Below are 16,614 nucleotides of genomic sequence, written 5' to 3'. Positions count from 1 at the left end.
GGAAGGTATGACTCCATACGTCTGACGAATTATTCCTGGCGGGAGCTTATATGGTTCAGATCCCGGTCCACGTCTTATATAGCCTCACTGCTGAATGGGACACTAAACTAAAATCAAACCAAAATCAAATGAAACTGAGAATTAAAGGAGCCTTACCCATTGATGATATGAGGATTTTCCCGGGAAGAGGAAGATTTGAGTACCCTGGGATGAAAGTAGTATTGGGAAAACACAGTGCCCCAGGAAGAAATTACCTACCGTACCTCAAAAGGGAAAATACCCCGGCAACTCCTGAAACGATCATTGACCGTACCTTTGGTCTAACGGTATTTTCGAGAGGCAGACTGTTCTAGGCGGGCTGATACAGGCCAGCAACTAGGAGTTTTGTCACTCGGGGCTATAATATGAAATTCGGTGCACCATCAATGTACTTTTTTCTCATTTAGGACACATGCCCGTTTCTTCCTCCTTGTTGCATCCCTGGACTGATACCCCTCTTCTGCTTCCAGATATATCTGTGATTGACCTCAACCATTACCTAATGCTCCTTACAGACCTGATAACGTACATAGTGATAACTAAAGAAAACGCAACGTTTTACAGACTATCCACTTTTTCTTGGGGAAAGTAAACTACTTTATATACAGTACATATGAAGTAGGTTACTTTCCGAAGAAATATCTGTAGGGTAGCGCAGGGAAACGGGAACTTGGATCAGTAACACTCTACCACCCGCAAGTTTTCGTGACCGATGTAACATCATTGACATTTACTAATGATGGAGCATTGGAGTAACGTGGAACATGCGTTCGGTGGAAAGTAGATCATTTCACGTGACAGTTGATATTCCATGGCCTCCGAGATATCCCGACAAAAGCTACGGAAACGATGTTGTCGACCACAAACTTAGTTGGCCAGGGATCGAACCAAAGGACCCTACAAACCAGAGATAAACATTCTACCATTGAGCCATCATGCCCTCAAGGTAGGAATTGAGTTCCTTGATTGAGGTTATATTGGAACCGGAAATGGTAGAAAGAAATCATTTCCGGTTTTTAACCTTGATTACTATAGAACAAAAACCGGACAGATAACAAGAAATAGTTTACTACTAACGCTTAGGCGTTCCAAGAATACATTTGATCTCGAATCTTAGCACTCTACTAATACCGGAAATTATAAAAAAATCTACTTCAACTTCCGGTTTTAATATTGATCTGCATAGAGCAAAAACGATAAGAAATAGTGAAAAATATTTTCTTTCTTCAATCGGTTTAGTGCTCTTAAAAATAGGTTTGGCCTCTATTAATCCTGTATTCAAACCGGAAGTGGCAGGAATCAACCACTTCAGGATTTAATGTTGGTTGCTGTACAGCAAAAGGTTTGTAACTCCACTAAACTTAGCGTCCCAAGAATAAAGTTGCATCTTAACTCTAATCTCTGTACTGAAACCGGAAGTGATAAAAAATCGACTACAAATTCCAATTTGAATATTAATGGAGAAAGTATCACCCTATGGTAGTCTCAATCTTAGATTTCATTTCTAGTTAAACCAAATTTTTATTTTAATTTGTGAAAAATCACCAAATACGGAAATAAGTTTACTTGGAAACAATTGTATATGAAGAATTGAATCATGATGTAAACTCTATTGTATATACAACCATGTCTGTATGCGTTGATGACAGCTTTACTTACATAATGAAACTCATTACGAAAAGCTGGCACAGATGTACTTCTTACTTCCTACATTCCGAAATTTGTTCTGGAACTTCTGGAACCCGGACTCACTGCACGTGGCTTTACGTCATCTCCACGAGCTTTCAGATTATCAACCTCAGTAAAGATCCTGGTATAAAATATTAGGCAATTTTAAAAAGGGTGCAGTTCCGTGAAGATCAGTACAGTGGTACTCCGTTGATAAGTGACGTAAGATGTATGTTCATTGTCTTCCTGGACGTAACTAAAGTTTGTACTCTTCGTTTATCTGACTTCAACTTAAACAGTATTCGTGTCAAGTTTAACACCGCCGAAAAGGAAGGTGTTCGGCATAATCGTTAGCCATCAGTACAGTAGAACCCCTCTAATCCGTTACCTTTGGGACTGAAGATATGGTCGGAACGCAAAAAAGGTCGGATTATCAGAAAATACTAAAGAATTACAGAACACAGAAGAACACTTGAAAAAACCAACCAACGGTAAGCCTAAAATCTGCACAGTAGAGTACATAAAAAAAGCACGACGAAATTAAAGATGGCGGAGCACTAAAGTGGACAAGCGGTAACAGCAAGTTAACAACAATGCCGCGACAGCAGTAAACGACAACGGGCGTCGAGAGTCACCGACGAGTCGGGACAAGTTCGACTCGAGCACGGTCGGATCAACCGGAGTGGCGGACCAGCCGAGGGCAGACAAGAGGGGTTCTACTGTACTTCGATTCCGAGATGGTAAACCATCATCAATTAAGACCATATCAGGATCGGAGCTAAAGTAACAATCAAAAGTACGGAACTGGGAACTGAATATTCGCCATCATCAGAATATATCAGGTATGTGTCAGAGAAATCTGTGCTAGGCCTTCCAAGTGTATAAGACGATTGACTAAGACATATAAATTCACACTCTAAACATTAAACTCTATTAAGGTTAGTGTAAAGGGACAAGTTTTGCCGATAGATGTCACTACAGTCTTCGTATCTCTTCCATGTATTTTTTTTACCATTCACGAAAATTTACAATTTCTCTTACAAATTTAAACCTAGAGACTTGAATTTTTTAGAGAAGGAACTTCATAACCTATTAAAGGGAACAATCCGTGTCGATTTTTTACTTAGAATTTTCTTCATTGTTGAAACAGTTCCATTGTTAAAGGTTTGGATATCTATTTCAACAATCAAGCCATTTCAAGAATGAAGAAAATTCTAAATCAAAAATCGGCACGGATTATTGCCTTCGATAGATCATGAAGTTCCTTTTCTAAAAATTTGAAGTCTGTAGGTTCAAATTTGTAAGAGAAATTGCGAATTTTCCTGAAAGGTAAAAAATACATGGGAGAAATACGAAGACTGTAGTGCCATCTATCGGCAAAACTTGTCCCTTTAAACCAATCTTAAAACTCTCTTAAGGTTGATTTATGAGTTTAAATAATTCATATTTTTCTGACCAGAGTATGTATTTCTTTTTATTAAAAATAAATAATTTCGTAACAGTTTCCATAACGTAACGTTATGTTCCTCAGACGTTAATATGTATATTTAATACAGAAATGCATACTTTGGTCAGAAAAATATTAATTATTTAAATAATAATTCCAGAGTGAACATGGAGGAAGTTACAATTGATTTATGAGGTTTCATTGTTGTACTTTTGCCCCAAACTAGAACCTAGAATTAGGATAAATCTAATATCTCAACAGCATCATAAAAATCGAACTTATTCAAGTGTATAGATGTGTATTGTAGTGTATTGAATTGTCGAATACTATTTGTACACTGCAGTATTTTTTCTGTACGAATTAATTTAGTTGTGATCTTAGAGAAAGTAATAAGTTATCCAACTAGGAAAGAACATTAGGTTATATGAGATAACGAATGACTGAAGCAGGATGGATGTCATTAAAACTCGCACTACCAACTGGGGCTTTGTGCCCACCATACTATGCCTTTTGCAATTACTCTTCCAGTGTTGCCACAGTGCTAGCTCTAGAGTGGGCTGAAAAATAGTACCAAATTGAAACAAAAAGGGCTGAATTCATTATTTTATACCAGTGTAATGCATGTCTCTATAACATTAAACTAAAAGAGGTAAAGTTCTCGAAAATTAGCCCCTCCCCCTCTTTCAAGAGTCCAAATCAAGAAAGTGCTCTATTTAAAAATTATTTTTTAAAAGCATCCAAATAGGAGGACCCCGAACAACCGTGAAAGTATATGAAACTCTTCTCGCACGGAGGAAATAAATTATCACAGAGGCCGCGAATTAAAAGGGAAAACAGTTATCATCTTCGATCCGTATTGTAAGAAAACCAAACGCCCCTCTATTTCAAAATAATCAATAAACCAAAATGGTATTATGGCCATATATGAAAAAAAATATACAAAACGAAGAACAAATCAATCATCTCCGAGTTCATGTGTAAACAGTGCGTTATAATAAAATATTAAAATATTGCAACTTATTTTCGCTTATTTCACGACCGAACGAGGATAATAGGCTGTAATGTTTGTTAAATGGTGCTGAATTGGGTAGAATTGTACCAACTTTTTCACAAAAGGGGCTGGTACCAACGGGCCGATGAATGACAAGAAGGGCTGAATTTGGTACGATTGTACCAAGTGTGGCAACACTGTACTCTTCTAATCGTTTCTTTAAAATTGTAAAAAAAAAAAAAAAAAAAAAAAAGTTTTTGCTCAACATATTTAACTAAAGTGTATACCTTACGGTGGAGCAAATTGAACGTTAGCGTGTCTCATAAATTTGCTATTTTAAGTTGGTGGGTACAAAGCATTCCCCCGTTGGTGGGAGATGTAACTGACATTTAGTAGTGTCAATCCTATATGACAGTATACTACATAGCAGTATCCCTCCTTTTCTGAATTTGGCGGGTAGTTTTATCCTGTGTACTGTTCATTTTGAGAATTTCAAGTCTGTGTGTCTCATAAATTTGCTATTTTAAGGGGGCAGACTACTAAGTATTTTTGAAAAACTAACAATTTTTCTTTTGTCCGTTTTTCGTAAGTGGAAAGAGGTAATAAAATGTAACTTACCAGAATAATAGATGTTATTCTACACCCGAAAATACGTATCGGAAGAATTTTCAGTGTTGCCATCCATAGAAATTACAGTGTAACCACAATTTGAATTACTCAAAAATCTAGGTAAAGGCAGCGACTAGAAAAATGAACTCAACGGTAATTGATGACTTATCATGCTGTCTATGTTTCTTGTTTACTACTTTTTAAATAATGCTTCTATTTATTTTGTAATAAATTATTTATTTTGTAACAAATTATTTATTTTGTAATAATTTATGTAAGGTTTATAAAATAAATAGAAATATTATTTAAAAAGTAGTAAACAAGAAACATAGACAGCAAGATAAGTCATCAATTACCGTTGAGTTCATTTTTCTAGTCGCTGCCTTTACCTAGATTTTTGAGTAATTCAAATTCTGGTCACACTGTAATTTCTATGGATGGCAACACTGAAACTTCTTCCGATTCGTATTTTCGGGTGTAGAATAACATTATCTATTATTGTGGTAAGTTACATTTTATTACCTCTTTCCACTTACGAAAAACGGGCAAAAGAAAAAAATATTAGTTTTTCAAAAATATTTAGTAGTCTGCAGCCTTAAGTTAGTAGGCACAAAGCATTCCCCCGTTGGTGGGACATGTGACTGACATTTATAGTGTCACTCCTGGATGACAGCATAATACGTACATAGGTGTTCGTCTTATTGCGTGTACTGTTCACTTTAGTCTGTGTAGATGTTTGTGAGATTTTCTAATTTGTTTCTTTTGCAAAATATATTTAATCTTAAAAGATGGGGGGACAGATCTTTAAAATGACCCCCCTTGGTAGTCACAGTTACAAAAAAAAAAAATCTAGGTAGTGCAAGGATTAGATAAATGAGAATTTTTTAAAGATAATTTAAGTAAATAACAAAAAAATACGACAATGCATAAAAGTATTGTCTACCGTATATAATAACCAATATAATTTACAGAATACCATGAAAATTATTATCGTAATAATAAAAATTGAAATTGTAGATCCAGAAGTAATGTATAATGGTAATTTAACCAATCTAACAGTGCCACTTACTTATGTTCCACCTGATACAAGACAAGTTTGGTTTAGTTGTCGTAAGAAGAAGAAGAAAAAAAAACTAAAAAGTGACGATGACATGAAAGTTAATCTTTGGGGTCAAAAGTAGTTCTGCTGGTTTTGCCAAATACAACTTTTTGGATTTGTTAACCGTGTCAACACTTGGCCCTGAACCTGAAATATAAATAAATACACAGATATATGACGGGTATTTTTCCTTTTTTTTTTAATTTTTTTTTTTTTTTTTTTTTTTTTAACTACGTAGGCAGAGAAGTAAGGCATGCTGCAGGTGGATTTCATTAACAAAACGAAGTTGAGTAAAGAATAATTTCACAAAGGTCACTGGACATGAATGTATAATGCTTTTCTTCATATGAACAAGTTAACCGTTTTGTTATATAGAACGAGCTTTCGCACAGTTTTATAGATTTCTCTTTTCTATTTTAACATTAATAGTGATGAAACTTTTTCAGAACAATTTTGATATTTTGTAGCATATATTATCACAATTTTCACATTTATATCGCATTTATTTTTTAAATGTAGCACTTTTTAAATATAGACGAGACGAGACTTCAGTCTGTCTCGTCTCGTCTCGCACAAAGCATGTCTCGTCTCGAAAAAATGTGCTCGTTCCGTTTCATGTCTCGTCTCGAGAGGTTCTGTCCCGTCTCGTCTCGTCTCGTTTGTCTCGTTTTGTCTCGTCTTGTCTCGTAAAAAATATAGCAGCATACCATGGGAACGAAAAAAATGAGAATTCTTCAGTTTAAGCAAGGGGAATTTGGGACAAGACATTAAGGATAATATTCCTGGAAGCTCATGTATCACGATTGTTTCATTCAATAGACAGAGGACACTTTTCTATGAAGGCTTTTCAACATGTTTTCTCACAAAGGGGATTTTCCTTTTGCAATCTATAGGACCACTGGCAATTTCAATCTTGGCCATTCCCGCCAGCGTTTACATTTTCAAGACACGAGACGAGACGAGACACGAGAAATGTCTCGTCTCATGGCAACACTAGTTGTAAACAGTATTTTTTGTAGTAAGGTGTGTATCTAATACAAAAATGAGGATATACCTTGATATGGAAAATTTAAACACTTCCTCTAACGTCATCCTTAGCTAAAGGATAACCAATTCTTCTTTTAAGTTTGTTCTCCTGTCAGTAACAATTATATTATAGTTGGAAAAGATTCTCTCGACATCAACCCTCGAGACTAACTACCATATTGAATGTAACGAGCTGACAGCAAAGTCCTGTGGTTAAGTTTTAAACTGTTTAACAATTATATAATGTCAACTTCCTTATCCTCACTGTTGATTGATTACTTCAATAACCTTACTTTTAAATTCACGGTAAGCAACCAACAGATCATGGATATTTTCATCCAGGGGTAAAAGTGAGAGGGAAAGCCGGATAATGGCGTTCCCGCACTTCCAAAAAGTATCTATGCCGTCCCTCCACTTCCTAGAAAAGTTACAATGGACAAAGATAGACATGGGGGACGGCATTATGTTATAATGAATAACTGGTTCCTTTAGCAATTATTGAGCCTCTACAACATGTATTTTCATAATTCATTTAATAATCAAAGTTCAGAAGTGTACATTACGTTACATACTTATCCTTCAAGATGTCTACTTTTATACAAAACTGAATAGCTTTATTTATTACTGGTTGTCCTGACAACCTCTCATCGACAATCTCATTATTTAAAACATTTTTTAATATCTTTATATATTAACATTATGACTACACAATATTTCTTTTTCTTTCTCTTCTAATAGTAGAATCAGCCAGCCTAGTACATATTTCAAATACCTTATGACCCACAAATATACAACATGGCCCACAAATATACAACGTACAGTTGTAATGTAATACCTTGTCAGATGCACTTTTACCCTTGTTTTCACCAGAAAACACAGTCAACGATTTAAACAACGGTTCAGTTTTGTTGATGTCTACATCTTTATGAAGTGAAAGAGTTTCTGGATCAAATAATTCGTAGAGCTTTTCGTTTTCGATAAAATGCAACGATTTTTAAGTTAAATAATATTGGATTAGCAATAATAAGCAAGGATTCCACTTTTTCATCTTCATTAGCACTATCGTACCTAATACCGAATTTCTCAAAAATCCGTGATAATATATATAAACGTGATTTCTGGCTCTGAAACGAAAAGTTTGAAATTTCCTGAAACATACACGCATTTTTTTTTAACGTTTCGCACATATGGAATTAGCCAAACAGTTTCGTCTCTAAACATTAATATAGTCTATTGTATGCGAAGAGCTTTTCTTTTCCGGTTTTAATTAGCACGGCTATGTCTATACGTGTTTGTCTGTTGCTTTCGTAATTTATACTTCTACAGGCAGCAAGATTGCAAATTAAGTTTGTTGTTTACATTCGAAACCGATATTAACAGTGTTAGCAGATCTAGAAGGGTCGTTTGGAGAGACCGGATTGCCTTCTGGTTGATAAATGTATTCTTTGAAATGCGGAGTTTTTAGAGGCCTCATCCCGGCGAAATTAAAATACCGATAATTTTACAGTAATTATGTGATATCTTCAAATAGATAAAAGATAATTGAAATATGGAACAAGAGCGCCCTAGACAATATTATTTTGCGTGAGGTACCGTTATCACAAGTCACCTAGTGGCTTTCCGTTTTCAGCCGTTTAGAAACGCGAAAATAAATGCCGATTTTCAAAATGGCTCGAAATCGAAAGCAGATAAGTGAGTCGTGATAACGGTATCTCAGGTAAAATTATATTGTCTAGGGCGCTCTTGTTCCACATTTCGATTATCTTTGATCTATTTGAAGATATTACATAATTATTGTAAAATTAGCGGCATTTTAATTTCGCCGGGATGAAGCCTCTTAATCAAATCAGAATAGTCCAATTCTAGGTCAAATATGAAAACAATGAAACAAGTGTCTTATTATTTTAACTAAGGAGTCCAAATATCAACTTTTATGTCTCTAATGTCAAGAGATTTTGACTTATAGACTCTTATTATAGTAATTATAATCTCCACCCCTTTTTCTTCTCACTCGTTGCTTTCTCTTCTAGATCATATATAAAGAGAAAACATGCTACAATACTGTTCTAATTATTTTAAATGAGACATCCATACGCCAAATTTCATGTCTCTAACCGTCAGAGATATGGTCATTTTACGTAATGTAATAATTGCCAGCCTTATTTCCTGTTCCTCATCGAATTTCCAAAAATTCTTCCTTATTGGTACCACACGTCTTAAATCTAATACAGTATCCACATTTCAAGATTCTAGTTCAAGTAATTTGGCTTGAGCATTGATCAGTCAGCCGAACATTGAGAAAAATCCGTTATCCGGATAGCAGTATATTGTACAAATATACGGAATCCTTAATTTTACTACGGGAATTTGTACGTAGCATACGTTATACATATGCTACATAATACTGCCTTTTTCTTCTTAGATGTTACATCATGGCACTGCAGGATGGCTGAGATCTAACAATTTTCCATGTATTACATACGTATGCATATATTACATATGGCAGCTATGTATTATATACGTCCATCTGTATGTGAGATCTTGATCGCCTATAGACAGATCTTTCTTTCACACGGAAAGTACGTCTAGATGGAACACTTATAAGGAAAGTATTATAAAACATATGTGTGCTCCAGGATGTTACCTATAGTCCTGGTACCGTAAGTCTAACAACTACAGGATTTACGCATGTAACCTATGTTTTTACGTACGCCACATATGTTATTTTCTCTCTCTGTGCAAATTTCTTTTATAATATTGGAATGTAGATGTAAATCCTCGGAGGTATAGAGGCCCATTGGAGCAGCAGAAGAAGATCCGAAGAATATCTTCGATAATATGACAAAAGAAAATTGTAATACGGTGATGTAATGGTTTACTACGAATTTTGAAGATGTGAAATGCTTACAACTTGCTGTAGACAATAAAAAAAGAACCAAACATTTTATCACTAATTTTATCTTGCTGATATGATCCACTTTTTTTTTTTAATTTTACATTTTTATCACTTATCTGTGATGTATCTCTCATGGTGTTCAATTCCATATTTTTTAACATTCTGTCTCCTTTATTCTTTATTTACACGATTTTTGTATATAGATCTATCACATAAAATTTATTATTTAACGCTTTTAATTTCATTAGATAGATAGTACTTTACTCACGACCACACAAATGTTTCTGGAACAAAAGAATAACTTAATATACAACTGTTTATCGTTAAACTGATTATAATCTACAAGGAATAATCTGATATATAAAATAAAAAGAATTTTAGACACGTGTTCTGAAATAAAGCGTAAAGGTTTAGGTGAAAGCTTCTCATCTTGTTTTATGCTTTTCAGTAATGGCTTGTTACCTTAAATGTACAGGAAGAAAATGAAAGATGTGCATCATCCAGGAGGTGATTCGTGACATCAAAAGATGACAAAAAGTCCTTTTGCATGGTATCGAAATTCCGAGTCCTGTAAGAGTGACAGAGGTATCAACTTGGAATCAAAAATCGAATCGTGACAATTGGAAATTAACAGAAAGAAGTGCACATACTTCGGGAGGTCATTCATAACATCAAAAGATGACAAAAAGTGATCTTACATGTTGTCGAATTCCGCATCGTGTACGCTGTGCACATCTTTCTATTCCGTTCCAATTGTCAGGATTAAAATTTCGATTCGAATTTGGCACCGCTGTCACTCGTACAGGATCCAGAATTCGACAATATGCAAGAAGACTTTTTCTGTTCTTTTGATGTTACGAATCACCTACCGAAGTATGTACATATCTTTCAGGTTCACCCTATATATATATATGTATTTGTACCTAAAACCAATTTTCTGTTTTGGTGGGTTGAGAGGAATTTTGACGTCTCTTTTCAGCAGCAAGACATTTTGTGACGAGTCTTACTGTTTAAACTTTCATACAGATCACCACTTGAATTTGTATCCGACAGTGTGCGAATTGAAAAATTTTCCCAGGGGGGGATGAATTTCACCCATATGCGCACCCAGTGCTCTCTCTCTCTCTCTCTCTCTCTCTCTCTCTCTCTCACACACACACACACATATATATATATATATATATATATATATATATATATATATATATATATACACTAACAAGTACAAAACAGTTAAGATGTGAGATCTTTCATAAATTTTCACTCAAGTAATATTTAGGTTAGCTACGCAAAGTAAGAATTGTTCCCTTTTCTTTATCTTATCTTTATGTCCATTTAAAAATACTCCAGAGGGGGAAAAAGTTATCCCTGCCAGGGATAAAATTTTTCTTCACCAGGGTGGGAAAGATTTTTGTCAGGGGGGGAAATCCCTGGCATCCCCCCCGCCAATTCGCACCTTGGTATCCGAGACGAAAACCCTACTAAGAACCGAATTCGTACTAGTATTAACATTTTCAACTGACTGGTAATTTACCGGCAGGGCAGGAAATAATGTTGCTATTTTGAATAAGGCCAAATACCGTTACATATTTTTTTACCGACCATATATAAACTATACGTATTATGACCAGAATTTTAATATTTTATTTGATAATATCAAATTAAAATTAAAATTCTGATAGGCCTAGTAAGAGATCCAAGGATAAAATGCTTTTTCGCAGGTCAAAATTCCGGAGTTAAAATATCCCCCCATTCGGATCTCCGAAAGGGCGATAGGTTTGGAAGAACGAGAAAGTAAGAACAAGGAAAAGAAAAACGTGCAAGAGCAAAAACCTTAGGATAGAGATATGGAACGTGCGTAGTAGGTTACATGGAAAGAAATTAGAAAAATCTTAAAGAGGAAATGAAACAAAATAATATAGATTTGGCAGGAGTTAGTGAAGTTAGATAGGAAGATAATGGGGTGTTGAACAGCGAAGGATTTGAAACGTTTTACTCAGGTAGTGAAAAGGGCAGTCATAATGGTGTAGAAGTAATTCTTGGTGAACGCTTAAAAGAGAAAGTAGTCAAAATAGAATGTGTTGATGACAGAGTTATGATGTTATGACTTAAAGGGAAAAAAAAAAGATTTTTGTGGTGATAGAGACATGCGCACCGACCAGTTCACATACTACGGAAGAAGTAGAGAAAATTATGAGAAAATAGAAGAAATTATAGACAGGGCGAAGAGGGATGCATGCGTAACTGTAATGAGAGATTTCAGTGCAGTTGTGGGAGAAAAAGAGGAAAGTAATGTCGTAGGCAAATATGATTTAGGCAAAAGAAATGAAATTGGTGAGGGACTGATCTATTTCTGTACACAGAATTCACTGGTAATTGGGAAAACATGGTTCAATCACTAGAAGAAAAGAAAATATACATGTGAATCCCCGATAAACGGTGGAAGATATTAGATAGACTATGTTATGATTCAGTATAGGTACGATATCGGAATTGCTTGAAGAATGCGAAGACCCTTCCCGGGGCTGATATTTTCTCTGATCATAACCTTGTGATGGCAGAAGTGGATATTCAACTGAAAAATATAGTCAGAAACAGGTAGGCAACAAGATGATGAAAAGTTGAAAAACGAGGAAGTAAGAAACCTTTTCGTTAAAAAATTCAAAGAAAAATATTCAAACTAGTAAAGGATAGGTACGAGTAGTAACAGACCGTGGGAGCATATTAAATTTTGTACCCCAAGCTGCAGAAGAAGTAGTAGTTACCGCGAAAACAAAAGGGCTAAGAAACCATAGGTTAAAGAATAGAGGTTGTAGGAAATGAGGGAAAAGAAGACGTGGAAATAGGCTGATACAGAACAGGGCAGAAAGATGTATAGGAAGTTAAACAACGAGTTGCGAAGGGAAACAAACAGAGCAAAGGAAGAGCTTTACCACAGAAAATGCGAGGACATAGAAGAATTAGAAAAAATTGGGAAATATAAGGAAATGTACAAGGAGGTGAAATCGATGGAAATTCGGAGAAAACACGGGGGTTTACCATGGCAGTAGAAAATAAGAATGGGAAGATAGTCAGCCAGAGAAGTGAAGTTTTAGGAAGATGGAAAGAATATTTGAGAACTTATTTGAGAATAGGTAGATGTTGAAGCAGAAAATGAAGTAAACGAGGATAGTAAAGGGTTTAGTATTCTTCAGGATGAGTTTGAAAAAGATTAAGATGGAGAGACAATCGGGATAGACAATATACCAATCGAATTCATTAAGAATATAGAAGACAAGCGTAAGAAAGGATTGTTCCGACTCTGCAATGAAATATATGAAGAAAGGAGAGTGGCCAGAAACACTTCCTGAAGACGATAATGATACCGATGGCTAAGAAATCGAACCCAGAGAGATTTGAAGATTTTTGAATTCAGCAAAAATTTCTCATATTTCGTGCAGCAAAAATTTTGCTTCAAATTCTGAACAGAAGATTGTATGGGAAAGCAGCTGAAAAAGTTTACAAGGAACAGTTCGGTTTCAGGAGAGGTAAGGGTACAAGAATGCAATTAAGAGTGATCGGCGAAAGGTTTAAAGAAAAAGGAAAAGAGGTGTATGAGGTATTTATTGACCTAGAAAAGGCTTTTGACCGCGTGAATTAGGAATTGTTGATGAAAGTTCTAAAGAAACACGTGTGTAGTGTCTGATGAAGCCAAAGTGTCTGATGACAGTGTCTGATGAAGCCAAAGTGTTAGTTGGCGAAATTGTAACACGTGTGTAGTGTCTGATGAAGCCAAAGTGTCTGATGAAGCCAAAGTGTCTGATGACAGTGTCTGATGAAGCCAAAGTGTTAGTTGGCGAAATTGTAACACGTGTGTAGTGTCTGATGAAGCCAAAGTGTCTGATGAAGCCAAAGTGTCTGATGACAGTATCTGATGAAGCCAAAGTGTTAGTTGGCGAAATTGTAACACGTGTGTAGTGTCTGATGAAGCCAAAGTGTCTGATGAAGCCAAAGTGTCTGATGACAGTGTCTGATGAAGCCAAAGTGTTAGTTGGCGAAACTGTAACAGGTATGTAGTTTTTAAAATTCAATATATTGTTTCGCTCAGCAAATATTTTGTTGGTCTTTAAGTATATAGAAAACAAAGCTTCTACTTATGGAAAAGATTAATGATGTTAAAATATAATGAATATACAGTATTAATTTTTGCCATATAAACTTCCATTTTTAATGCAATTTTAAATTTTTAAAAATATATTTTTGCAATTAGCCCTGTCATTTTTGTTTTATTTTGCTACAATTCCCGATTTTTATTCGTTAATAAATTTCAGTTTACTATATAGATAGATAGATAGATACAGTATTCATTCTTGCTTTCCGAGAGGCGGTTTAGATTCGAATAAGCACAGTGAATGTTTAATTCTTAAAGCAGTAACAGTTATTAATAGCAGTAATAGATGTCTGTAAGCGTGTAATACATACAACATCAGAATGAAGCAATCATTAAAACATTATTGTTTCAATACTTGCATTTCCTTAAATACATTTTAAATATTTCGGGAACGAACCGATCACACATATTTTTGCAATGTAATTTGCAATAGTTTCTGCAATTACATTAGACTTAGGCATTGGAAAATATGAAATCATATTGCACTTATACGCTGTCAAAAGAAGTTTAACTGTAAAATGGAGCATTTCTTGGAATCTGTACAATGAACTCTAGAATCATCGTCTCGATAGTTTTGGTGCAAAGTTTGTATTGATATTGTGTTAGTTTCTTGTAGAAATCACCATAATTCTTCCGCGTCACGAAAAGTCCATGAAGAGTGCGATAGGACAACGTTTAATCATATTCATTATTTGGAGTAGATTATGTAATGAGTTACGTATCTTTAAACGTTGATCAAAGCTTATCATTATGTTCGAACAATCGCTTAATCAATTTATAGTTTGTAACACCGTGAATTACGTAACACTAAAACTGTGATTGAAATCTAACACTTGAGTGACTAAGTGTTGCTCAGAAGTCTTAGTAGTCTCAGAAGTCTTAGAAGTTCTCAGAAGTCTTGTGAAATTTCTCATCTCGTCTCGAAGTACTTTTCATCTCTTGGGCAACACTATTGATAGCTTACAGAACTGTTTGCAGGACGTCATCAGAGAATAGGAATAGGGTACAAAAATCAACCCTAGGTGGAAGAGATTACCAAACAATGGAGAGGATCGGTGGCAGTTCCTAGGAAAGTTACATCTATAAAAAAAATTACAATTTTGTTGCTATGTACTAAGTGAAGAAAACTTAAGTAGCATTCTAATTCCTATTTCTTGTTTATTGAATATGACTTCTCTCATTATTCACCATTGATTATGGGAAGAAAACTTAAGTGGCATTCTAATTCCTGTTTCTTGTTTATTGAATATGATTTCTCTCACAATTCACCATTGATTATGGGAAGAAAACTTAAGTGACATTCAAATTCCTATTTCTTGTTTATTCCATATGATTTCTGTCTCAATTCACCATTGAAAAAATCCTATTTCTTGTTTATTGAATATGACTTCTCTAAAAATTAACCATTGATTATGGGAAGAAAACTTATGTAACGTTCTAATTTATGTTTGTGGTTTATTGAGTATGACTTCTCTCCAAATTCAACATTGATTATGAGAAGAAATCTTAAGTAACATTCTAATTCCTATTTCTTGTTTATTAAATATGACTTCTCTCCCAATTCAACATTGATTATGGGAACAAAACTTGAGTAACATTCTAATTCCTATTTCTTGTTTATTAAATATGACTTCTCTCCCAATTCACCATTGATTATGAGAAGAAATCTTAAGTAACATTTTAATTCCTATTTCTTGTTTATTGAATATGACTTCTCTCACAATTCACCATTGATTATGAGAAGAAATCTTAAGTAACATTCTAATTCCTATTTCTTGTTTATTGAATATGTCTTCTCACAATTCACCATTGATTATGAGAAGAAATATTAAGTAACATTCTAATTCCTATTTCTTGTTTATTGAATATGACTTCTCTCACAATTCACTATTCATTATAAGAAGAAATCTTAAGTAACATTCTAATTCCTATTTATTTATTTAATATGACTTCTCTCAAAATTCACCATTGATTATGGGAAGAAAACTTAAGTAACATTCTAATTCCTATTTCTTGTTTATTAAATATGACCTCTCACAATTCACCATTGATTATGAGAAGAAATCTTAAGTGACATTCTAATTCCTGTTTCTTGTTTATTGAATATGACTTTTCTAACAATTCACCATTGATTATGGGAAGAAAACTTTAACATTCTTTTTTTTTTTTTTTTTTTTGATTGAATATGATCTCTCAGGATTCACCATTGATTATGACAATGAATCGTTGAGCTGATGCAACAAAAACTGGCTACAGAACTCAACACTCGGAATGATTAGTGACTACATTCACAGTCCCAATTTTCTCGTATCCAGGCTCATTGATTTTCACTTTAATTGACTCCAATCATTTTCTTTTGTTGTTTGGCACCTCCATTGGCACCTCGGTACTGTCGACTCGACAAAATTTCTTAATGAATGAAATATGATCCCAAACTTTTCTTTTCTCTACCTTGATACTTAAAATGTTCCGTTAAAAAGAAAAAATCTCCAGATCATCTGGGAATGTCCTGTAGGTAAAAGTGTGAAACTCTGTGGAATAATTTCCGTAAGGTATTTGATTTATTGTTGCATGAGGAACTGAACTCAACATGCAAGGCAAAGCTATCTACAATATAAGTTTCCCTTTGACATAAAAAATGTTATTCACACGACAATCATACATGACCGAGACCTTGAGATGTGACAAT

Source organism: Thermobia domestica, chromosome 10 (assembly GCF_964235325.1).
Source record: "Thermobia domestica chromosome 10, izTheDome1.hap1.1, whole genome shotgun sequence".
Taxonomy (NCBI): Eukaryota; Metazoa; Arthropoda; class Insecta; order Zygentoma; family Lepismatidae; genus Thermobia; species Thermobia domestica.
The sequence above is the reverse complement of the archived record's forward strand: the minus strand, read 5'-3'. Positions refer to the sequence as shown.